Here is an 11,474-nt window from a genome sequence, read left to right on the forward strand (position 1 = left end):
TCATGAACGCCAATGTGAGTTGCACCAGTAGGGTGCGTGACTCGGAGCATTCAAGAGATACTGGTAATGACCTATTTGGACAAGAAGGGACGTACTTCCTCCAAATAATATGGTTATTAATGAAGTATCTGCCTACTGTTTTTTAGAGGAGCCAGCCTAACCTCTACCTCCCTGACTCAAGAAGCCTGGCAGAAAAATAAAGAGCACCTGGACGAAGAATAAAGTTTTGGATACAATTTAATTACACACTGAGTAGCTACATGATGGTAGTAGAATGCTCATGTGGCTGCTGAAAGCAAGATGGCACTGCCTACAAACCTGTTTGGATAGCAATGTGCCCAATGCCATTCATATTAATGGGCCGGGCTGTACACTGCCCAACATTTATGAAGATAAGGGGGAGAGCTTTTGCCAGGAGTGGCCTCAAGATATTGCAGGTTTGCAGGCTTGGCATAGGCAACCAGGAAGTGCACCTGTCATCACTGGGGCTAGGTCTAGAAGAACAAGGAATGCCTTCTGTGTACACAGCCTTGCCTTGCCGAGGTGTTGCATGGGTAAATGTGATGCTGTGCAGTGTTGTGGTACTCATACCATTTTATCAATTTGTCATTGCTTTTAAGTGACCCATTAAAAGCTTTGGATAAAACTTCCTGCCTCTTCTTTGTTTCCCAAACATCCACAACCAATGTAGTATACAACCAAAGAAACGTTATTAAAAAATTTGCAAGTAATAAAAGCATACTGTGAAACACTAATAGAATTGAAAAGTGCTATGTGCAGTGAAAACTGCCAGAGACGCCAATCAGTGCAGTGTCACTGGTAATAGTATGCACAGCATCAGTGTACCTGTTCTCCTTACCCCACGCAGTCACAGGATCGAGTGAACAAGGAACTTCCATCCAGGAGTGTATGGACTGACTCATAGCCCACCCCATCCCAGAAATGTCCAATGGCTGTATGGGTTGCAGACTGTGGTAGCATGGAGGGGAATCCACTGGTGCAGGTGCTGCTGCAACAGGTTTGCATCCTGCTGTCCATCGGGGAGAGCATCCACTCAAGCAGCTCCTTCTGTTGCTGCCAGTCCTGCTCCGTCATCTTCTAGTTGTGTTCTGGTACTCCACCACCAGTCTGTCCCTCCTCTTCCTGTCCCACCCCAGTTGCTCCTTCTGGAATCCAAGATGCCAATCCAACTTGTATACAAAGTCATTAAGCATTTCTTGCAGCAGGTTGTCCTGATCTTTTTTTTTTTCCCCCCCCACCAGACCTGAGAGGCTGCCTCAGCCCAGCAGAGATGGAAGGCAAGGCAATGAAAAAGCATAGTATATATTTGTCCATAGAAAGAAAGAAAAAATGTATCTCTTCTTTTACATTCTGTATCACAGCAAGGTCACAATTGGAAACTTGTATCTATTTGGAGTATGCCTTTAGATCATCTTTACGTGTTCCTCTGTTCAGAAGCAGCTGCATCCCAGGTTACAGCCACAGAGACTATGATAAGTATTTCATATTTCAGTTATTTTTAAACAACTGAGAAATGTTTGTGTCTGGTTGGTAGGGGTTCAGAGCCATCTACTACTACTACTTCAGCCCTTGGGAGATTTGGAGGATGTTCATCTGCTAGAGATCCCAGATTGGAAGATGGAACAATTTTTCCAGGTTTCTAGTAGAAAACCATCTATGCCAAGGAGATATTTTATTGCAAATCTACACCTGGAGAGGGCTAGTAAGCTACAAGGCATCCGAAGTTTGCCTTGTCTAGGAATCTCACTGACCCTGTTGAGTTTCTCCTGTATGAAAAATGTGCATAAATCAGAAAGTATGTTACTCAGCCCAATTCTCCCATTTTCTTCTTCCCTGAGAGCGTTTAACCTTTGCAGAACCGCTCACCTTACATCAGCTTGTTTACACGAGAGAGCTTTTGAGGTTACATTAATTTACACTGGACAATGGGGAGGGCCAAGAACACAAAAGGCACAAAAGTTACTTAAAGCCACTTTTGTGTCCCCTTCCTTCCTTCCTTCACCAGCCAGAATGGAGAATCTGGGCCATTATTTGGATAATATTGAGATTGTTACATAAAATAGCATTAAAATAGGAATAAACATTTTTGAAGGCGCGCATGTGTGTGTATGTCTGTGAGAGAAAGAGAGAGAGACAGTTGGTCACTTAAGGGAACCATAGATTTGTTTTTCAGCCCATTCTATATATTTTTCCTTCTCACATTACGCAACATGCTATTTTTCTGATAAGCCTGTTTATGGTGTGACCTACTTAGCAAGATCACTGGCGGCTCCAGCCTCACAGCATTCTAAAGACTAAAGGCCACAAACAGGAAAAGATATTATATGAAAAAATGTTTTTCAAGCTTTTGTCCTTTACATGCTGAAAGGTGTCAAGCACTGAACAGATTCTTTACGCCACCCAGTATTGAGAGTATTGTTCAACCAACTGCCCTTTTCAAATGTAAATGGATACAAAAGCTATGTCAGCAAAAGGAATTCTTGGCTTAAACTGTGGCTCTCAGCTTATGTCGCACAATAAAACATGAGACCTATTAGTCCATACTAAAGACTTGTAACTGCATTTTAAAACTCTATTTCAAACACAGTTACTGCCTCATATGGCTGTATCCTGGTTTCAGCTCACACCCAGCCTGGTTAAAACCATGTTACAATGGTATTAAGAAACCATGCTATTCATTTTCGAAGAGGGGAGTCTATAGTGTAGATTCTCCTGGTGGAATTGTCTAAAAAGATCCCTGTCTGCATGAAACTTTAACCAAGGCTAGCTGCAGCCATGTTGGGAAACAGGGTCAGGATTTTCAAAAGGGACTAGTGTTTTTCAGCACCCATCCTCTGAAAACCTGTCTCTTTCAAGGAGTCCCAAGTTGGGAATCCAAAAAGAATTCGAGCCTTTCTGTGGTGTAAATGAGATGATAAGGGAACTTGGTGACAACTCAGTTGTCCCTTAATCTAGTTACAAGCGTAGCTGGACCTTAACTGTACATAACTAAACTAAAGTTCAAGGTGTTGAATTTTATTTCTCACCCGCTAAAATTTTCCACCATTGCTAGCAATGGTGCAAGCACTAGCATAGACAAGGTGCCATCAGCCAACAATATTTTTACAAGTATGTCATCTAGCTTTGCTTTGAGCAGCTGGCTAAAATAGCTGCAGCTGCCAGAATCTTGTCTATTTATTTGTATTGTGGTATCACCTACAGGTTCCAATCAGGGATCAAGTTCCCACTGTCCTGGGCACTGTACATATATATAGAGAAAATAAAATTCTCTGCCTCAAACAATTTACAATCTAAGTAGTTAATGAGACAATAGTTGAATACAAGAGATAGATAAGGGAGCACATTGTGACAGTGAGACCGTTATGATTAGCGCAATAAGCAGCAGTCACAGCACACTGATTGCCTAACCTTTGTCAAGTATTTTGTAGGCATAACGGCAGAGAGAGATTTTAAGAGAGATTCAAAAGAGGATAATGTGGCAGCTTTGCAGATAGAGCTGCACCAATGAAAATGCCTGCAGCCACAGTCATTGTAGGATGCTAAGAACCTTGACTCCTTTTGATACTAGCTGACCAACCATCTTTCAAACTTGGCTGTGGCCCAGTGAGATTCTAACACAGTGCAGTCCGCCAGTATGGATTGTGCTAGATCTGAACAGCCAAGCTTTAGACATGGTAAAGCATAGGCTTTGAAATCTGCTTTAACACTGTTTGGCACCATCAGCAGTAGCTGATCAAACAGCATCAGGGCCCTGTTTGGCCAAAACTGTATATAAACCATGTCTGAAAACAGATTTTTAAATTCAATTGTCAGGCTCTTTTAGACTAGGCCTATAGTACCAACTTTGCTACAAATTCAACTTTGTCCCAGTTCCAACACATTTGTCCACCAACACCATTTTGCAGTGTAGATGGGACATAACCTTGCTTTTATAATTGTGTGGAAGCCAGATTTTGGCTGGTACTGAACTGTGCATGAATCATGTGGGGAGACATCCATGTTTTAATGAGGTCCCCAAACATGAATTCACTTGTAGTGTAGCTGAGACTTTAGATAGCTTAATGATGAGTAGATTTAAAAACTCCTTGTAGAGAAAAATTGACAGATTTTTTTTTTCATTGCAAATATATTAACCTTTGGAGAATGTACATTAATGTCAGCAGAAACATCTGCCAAAGCATCGTTTTGCTAGCCATCTGGAAAACACCAGTGTTCTATGGATAAAAGAACTCTGTTTCTTGCTAACCAGAAACTATTCTTCTATTACTCATGTTCGACTTCTCTCTTTCACATTACTTTTTATTCGATGACACATATGCTACATAATGTTACTATAAATCACAGAAATGCTGATTGGTCACATAGAGCATTCATCCATCCCAGCAAGTAAGAATTAGCCAGACCTGAACCATACAGGCTTTTCAAGCTCTTCCAAGTCACATTACACCTTACAAGTAATTTTCATTCTTTAGGCAGAACTGCTGAGCCTTGTCTATATTGCCCAAAATGGGCTTGTAATTCACCGCTATTGTGGGGGTAGCAACAGGGCAAGCTGTACTGCAGACAATGTTCAGGTAGGCTCAAGTTGAAGCACCTTAGCACTAAAATATCTGACTTAGGACTTGTCTATATGGAGAAATTTACTAGTAGAACCATACTGGGATAATTATACTGCTCTAGCTATAAAAATAACAGTGCCCACTTGGGGAGTTGTAGCCATTTACCTATAGTGGTATCATTATATTTCCCTGTGAAAACAAGCTTCAAGGATTATTTTAGTTGAACTATGATACTAAATACTATTAGGAGGAGGAACCAGGTTTGTCTTAGTCTCCATTGACTGCTAATTTGTGTTCAGCATTATGTTATCTAACAAATAGTTCACAATCCCATTCAAACATGGTACATCTTTGCAGTGTAGACAAGGCTTTCAGTCAAAGCCCCTTAGGGTATGTCTACACTGCAACTAAAAACCCGCAGCTGGCCTGTGCCAGCTGATTCGGGCTCACTGGGCTCGGACTAAGGGGCTCTTTAACTGTGGTGTAGATGTTCAGGCTCGGTCTGGAGCCCGGGCTCTTGGACCCTGTGAGATGAGAGGGTCCCAGAGCTCCACTGTAGGTTCAGCCCCAATGTCTACACCACAAATAAACAGCCCTTTAGCCAAGCCTCATGAGCCCAATTCAGGTTGCAGGTGTCTAATTGCAGTGTAGACATACCTATTCCTACTTCTTTAACAGACTTACTCTGTGAATTTGGATGACTCCTATAACCCTCTGTCCCTACATTTCCTCACCTATAAAATGGGGATAACCGTTATTTACTGCATAAGGGGATAGTGAGGCTTCATTAATTGGGGCTCAATCCTGTAAAGTGCAATGTACATTGTGGGAAAAAGGTTTTCTCACAAAGTTCCCATGACTTCCTGCCAGGTTCCAGTTGGTCCTGAAATACTATAAACCAGCCTTACTTGCGGCATGTTAGTATTTTCCCTCCAATCTCACCAGTAACTTGGAAATTAAGAAAGAGGTGCTGGAGAATGAAAAATAATGGAGGGGGGGGAAAGATGTTAACCAGATTTAAAAAAAACAAAAAAAACAAACTCATGTAAAGTTTTGGTTGGAGTTGGGTCTAAACTTTATCTAAATCACGTCATCCATCTGATCGAAGACATTGCACTAGGTGACTTTTCATTCTCTAAGAAATAGAGCTGATAATGTTTACTCTTGCCTAGATGAAACACTTGAGCATTTTAACAAACATCCACAGATTTGTTTGTTTACCTGCCTAGCCCACATGCTTCTCATTCCTCTTGGCTGTGGAGCCAGTTGGAGTGTCTTTCAAAATATTACAATTCCTATGCTACTCTTTAGTTTACTTAAATGGAAACCCTAGAGCTCCTAACTTACCCTTTCCTGTCTTAGACGTCATGGGTCAAATTCATCCCAGGTGTAACTGAACAGACATGACCCAGAATAAACACGGTCTGCTACTTGCAGTTATAAAAATAATGTTTTAGTATCTGAGGAGTTGTTTGCTTTGAATATAGGAGAGAGTGGTAAGAAAAGAGCTAAGAGGATAACTAGGAATTTTAGCCAACAGTTTAACTTACTCTTGTAACCCTATAGTTCTTTGATTCTATATCATCCTTGTGTAGAAGCTCTCCCCAGTTTACCATGTTTATCTCCATGTCCCTAATGGAATTCTGAAGATCCCCCCCATTTTAGACCCCTTCCTTGCCTCTCAAGCGGCTGAATCACGTGGTCGTCAATTTGATGGCTAAGCAGAGTGGGGCATGACTCCCACAGGAGCCACGTCAACCCCACTTCTAAATTGTAACTGCAGCATGATGTGATCCCACTTCACACACCCCAGTTTATGAAGCAGGGGTGGACATGAAATCTGGGGCTCTTGCATAACTGTACAGAGTCCTGATTACCAAGCAACTGAGCCATCTCTTATCAAAAAGCTTTAATCAATGAAATCAGAGCTGCTCACATTTAACAACAACTAGTTATAAATCGATAGTGCTTATGGCAGTGGCAGTCAAAAAAGCTAACAGCATGTTAGAAACCATTAGGAAAAGGATAGACAATAAGACAAAAAATATCATGCCACTATATAAATCCATGACACACCCTCACCTTGAATACTGTGTGAAATGCTGGTCATCTCATCTCAAAAAAAGATATAGTAGAAATGGGAAAGGTACACTGCAGGGCAACAAATATGATTAGGGGTATGGAACTGCTTCTATAGGAGAAGAGATTAAAAAGACTGGGACTGTTCAGTTCAGAAAAAAGAAGACTAAGGGGGGAGATGATAGAGATCTGTAAAATGAATGATGTGAAGGAAGTGTTATTGACCCCTTCATATAACACAGGAACCCAGGGTTACCCAATGAAATTAATAGGCAGCAGGTTTATAACAAATACCAGGAAGTACTTCTTCATGCAACACACAGTCAACCTGTGGAACTTGTTGCCAGGGGATGTTGTGAAGGCCAGAAGTGTAACTGGATTCAAAAAACAATTAGTTAGTTCATGGACAGTAGGTCCATCAATAGCTATTACCCAAGCTGGTCAGGGATGCAGCCCCATGCTCTAGGTGTCCCTAAACCTCTGACTGCCAAAAAGCTGAGACTGGACAAAAGGGATGAATTTCCCTGTTCTGTTCATTCACTTTGAAGCATCTGGCACTGTCCACTGTCAGAGACAGGATACTGGGCTAAATGGACCATTGGTCTGACTCAATATGGCCATTCTTATGTTCTTATGTACTTGAATGATTCGGTTACATCAGCTGTGTTACATTTATTAGGTGACATGGGAAGAATATGGAGGATAGTTACCACTAAATATTTGGCAACTCTTGATTACTTGACTTGTTAAATATTTTACATCTGAAATATTTTAGTCTCGGATTTTCAAAAGTTCCTAAGATAGTTAGGTGCCGCCGAAAGCCGCCTGACTGCCGTGCTTGAGGCGGCAAAAAACATAGAGCCGCCCCTGAGTGTGAGCACAGTGAAATAGGTATAACTAGGTCCATAGGAAAGGGGAATAAGTTATACTGCTATAAGGCAGTACCTTTATACCAATATAACTGCATCCACACTAAGGATTGTACTGGAATCAGTAAAAAAAAAAAATCACACCCCCTAACCTACTAGTGCAAAATTGGATATATATGCCTTCCTTCAGTGTCCTCCTTATATAAGTTACATCCAGCTGGACTTTCATCCATTCCCTTATGGCTTGTTTACATGGGAATGTTATACAGGTATAAGCTAAGGTATTAATTTAAACTGATATGGTTATAACCCCCTTGTGAACACTCTTATTCTGGCCTTTTTCAGAGTAGTTGAGCTAAACAAAAAAACAACAATATTCCTATACCAGAATAAGAGTGTTCACATAGGGATTTATACTGGTATAATCATGTTGGGTTAACTACACTGGTATAATTATACCGGTATAGCAGGTAAAATGTTCCTGTGTATACAAGCCATTAGATTCAGTTAGATTTCGATTTCTTTAGAGCTACATGTATTTACCAATATGCAATTTACCCTACTCACTAACCACTTCTGAAATTGAACCTCTGTGGGTATGCCTACACTGCAAGTTACCCTGTGCTAATGCCAGAGTTTTAGCCTTAACCCCCTCCTGTCTACACAGTAAAACCTCTGACCAGGGTTTGGGGGTGCATTTAAGTCCAGGCTAGCTTACTCATCTGGGGTTGGGGGTTAGAACCTAGACTCCATTTTAACTTGGGTTGGAAGCCACCCATTTTTCAGTGAGGGGCAGGCTAAATCTCAAGACTTAATCTTGTGCAACTGGCTCAGTGCTGACATAATTTATCCTTGTTTACATTGACTACAAAGTCATGGCTAGCATCATATCCGCTAACTTGAGTCTTCCCAGCCATGTTCAAAAAAGGGTAACAGAACATAGTGTAGTGGAAGTAAGCCCAAGGAGTCTGGACTGGGGTCATTTACCTAGCAAGTAAGTTGCAGCAATGTATATGTTGCCATGCTAGGGAGAGGAAGGTAACAGGAAAAGTAACAGGAAGACATAGGTGCTGGGGGTGCTGCACCCCCTGGCTTGAAGTGGTTTCCACCATATATAGGGTTTACAGTTTGGTTCAATGGCTCCCAGCACCCCCACTATACAAATTGTTCCAGCGCCCCTGCAGGAAGATGTCACTAGATGTAAACCATTTTACCCTCCAGGACCCTCAATGTGCAGATTACACCAGTGTCTGTGTAGATTACTCCCTTATGGACTATCCACGTCAGGGAAAATGTGCATTAGTATAGTGAATCTGATATGGCTCCACTGGTGCAAACCTCTAATGTAAACATGCTGCGCTGATGTGTAATGGGACTAACACTAGTGCAACTTACCCCAATAAATTTTTTCATTAAAATGTTGTTTCCTATTTATCATTATTATTTTATTTTATTATTGAAATTCAAGATTTCAACAAAAATATTTTTTAACCATTTTCTACTCAGCAATGAGCAGAGCTGTTCATAGTAGAACAGCAGAGAATACAGGACAATATTTGTTTATAGTGGTGGAAATATATTTTTTCCCATGAGGTCATCGGTTCAGCACACTTGTCAAGTTTGTCTGTGTCCTGATCAATTTCATTTTTAGGTGGCCTTTTAGGACCATAATAATTTCCTGCTTAGACCAAAACTGTGAATCATCTAGTTCAGTATCCTGTCTCTGACAATGTTAACTTGTAGCAATGAGTTCCACATGCTCATAAGGATTTCACCCATTTTTTTTTTAAAGCTTATAACAAATCCTTTCATATAAATTGCCTATCTTAAACAGTGGATTGACTACAAAAGTTTGCCTTTCCTTAAAATATAATAAAAATAAATAATATATGGAGATATACCTATCTCATAGAACTGGAAGGGACCTTGAAAGGTCATTGAGTCCAGCCCCCTGCCTTCACTAGCAGGACCCAGTATTGACTTTTGCCCCAGATTGAATTTACAACCCTGGGTTTAGCAGGCCAATGCTCAAACCACTGAGCTATCCCCGCCCCCCCCCCAGTTTGGTACATAAAATAGTGTGTTTAATATGTTGTCACTTGGCTCAGTGGTGTTACATGTAATGTCACCTCTATGTAATGAACAAAAAATATATAGGGAGAATAAAATTCACCAGTGTAAATATCTAATCTATCTATCTAAATTTTGTTTAACAATCTATTTTCTCTGGACACACTTTGCAAACTAAGAGCATTTCAAACTGTTAGTTAAAAATATAAAATTGGCTGAAACTAAAGCTTCTGTTTGTACAACTACACAGGACTGGAATAAATGCTCCACGACGATTCTTTCTGATCAGAATAACTTTAAATCTGAGTTAATCTCTTTTGTTATATATCAGTATATATGGTGTTTCTGATAAGTGATTTTATATTTACATTATTATACAGAGAACCTGAGATCCTGTTGTGTCAGGATCAGGATGGTGTACAGCAATTATTTATTTGTCAGGGAGACATCACACAAAATAACCCTGCTGCTCACCCTAAAAATCAAAATCTGTTCCCTGATTCTACATGTTCACTAACCCCCCACAGGGTGAGAGAACGGTGGAATGGAGTGATGCAGTAGCCTTTGGAGTGTGTAATAGGCTCAGCCTTCGGAAGTTACAATGTGTGCAACCAGGGCCGGCTCCAGCATTTCTGCCGCCCCAAGCAAAAAAAAAAAAAAAGCCGCGATCGCGATCGGCGGCGGGGCAATTGGAAAAAAAAAAAAGCCGCGATCGCGATCGGCGGCAGGGCAATTGGAAAAAAAAAAAAAGCCGCGATCGGTGGCGGCAGTTCAGCGGCAGGTCTTTCGCTCCCAGAGGGAGCGAGGGACCTGCCGCCCCCGAATTGCCGCAGGTGCCGCCCCTCTCCCTTGGCCGCCCCAAGCACCTGCTTGTTAAGCTGGTGCCTGGAGCCGGCCCTGTGTGCAACAACCTACTTCTGTGGTTTCCATTACCTTTTGCTAAATGCTAGACAAGATCCCAGTAAGAAACACTGTAAGAAAAACCTAAGATAATAAATAGATAATTAGATCATCATGATGCACTGTGTACCTTGGTCTGCTGAGTCAAAATCTTTATGTGACTGTCCCACACACACTCCACTTTCTAGAAATATCACAAAGAGTTCACTGGTGTACAGTAGGTCATATTTTTGGTGAATAAATTTTGAATAATAAACCTTTGACTATAACAAATGCTATATTGTATTACTAAAAGATGTTTTGAAATAAACAAATTTGCAGGTTTTATTGTAAAGGAACTATTAAAATGACCCTAATGTTGTACAATGGTCTGTAATAATTTTTCTTGTATCTTTATATATCATTGTTTCTTATATATATTGCCTCTCCTATCTATAAATTGTATGGCATTCATCACCATAGTATCTGAGACCCACATCCTCAAAGGGATTTAGGTACCTTAATTCCTCTGAGAACGTTGGCCTGAGCCCCTCACAATCATCAATGGATTTTTATCCTCACAATGTCCCTGCAAGGTAAGGAAGTCCCATCCCTGTTTTACAGGTAGGAAACTGAGGCACACAATAGATTAAGTGACTTGCCCACTCTCATGCAAAGAGTCTGTAGCAAAGCCAGGAACTGATGCCAGATTGTGTGAGTACTAGTCCAGGGCCCTACCTACTAGGTTATCTTTCCACCTCTCAAATTATAAAATAAAATACTTTAAGCAATAACAATATTGTTATTCATCATGGTTATGGGACTCAAAGGGTTCTGAATGCTTTGCAGCGCAAACAGAAAGGCAGGGCCCCTGCCCTAAAGAGTTTATCATCTATTTTAAGCCTTTAGTCATGCAAGGAGTTCTGCATCAGAAGCTTCTACCCCTGTGCAGATCCCTGCTGCCACTGACAGTGGGGTTCAGAGTGGGCACAGCCAA

This window comes from Emys orbicularis, chromosome 12 (genome assembly GCF_028017835.1).
Source record: "Emys orbicularis isolate rEmyOrb1 chromosome 12, rEmyOrb1.hap1, whole genome shotgun sequence".
Classification (NCBI taxonomy): Eukaryota; Metazoa; Chordata; order Testudines; family Emydidae; genus Emys; species Emys orbicularis.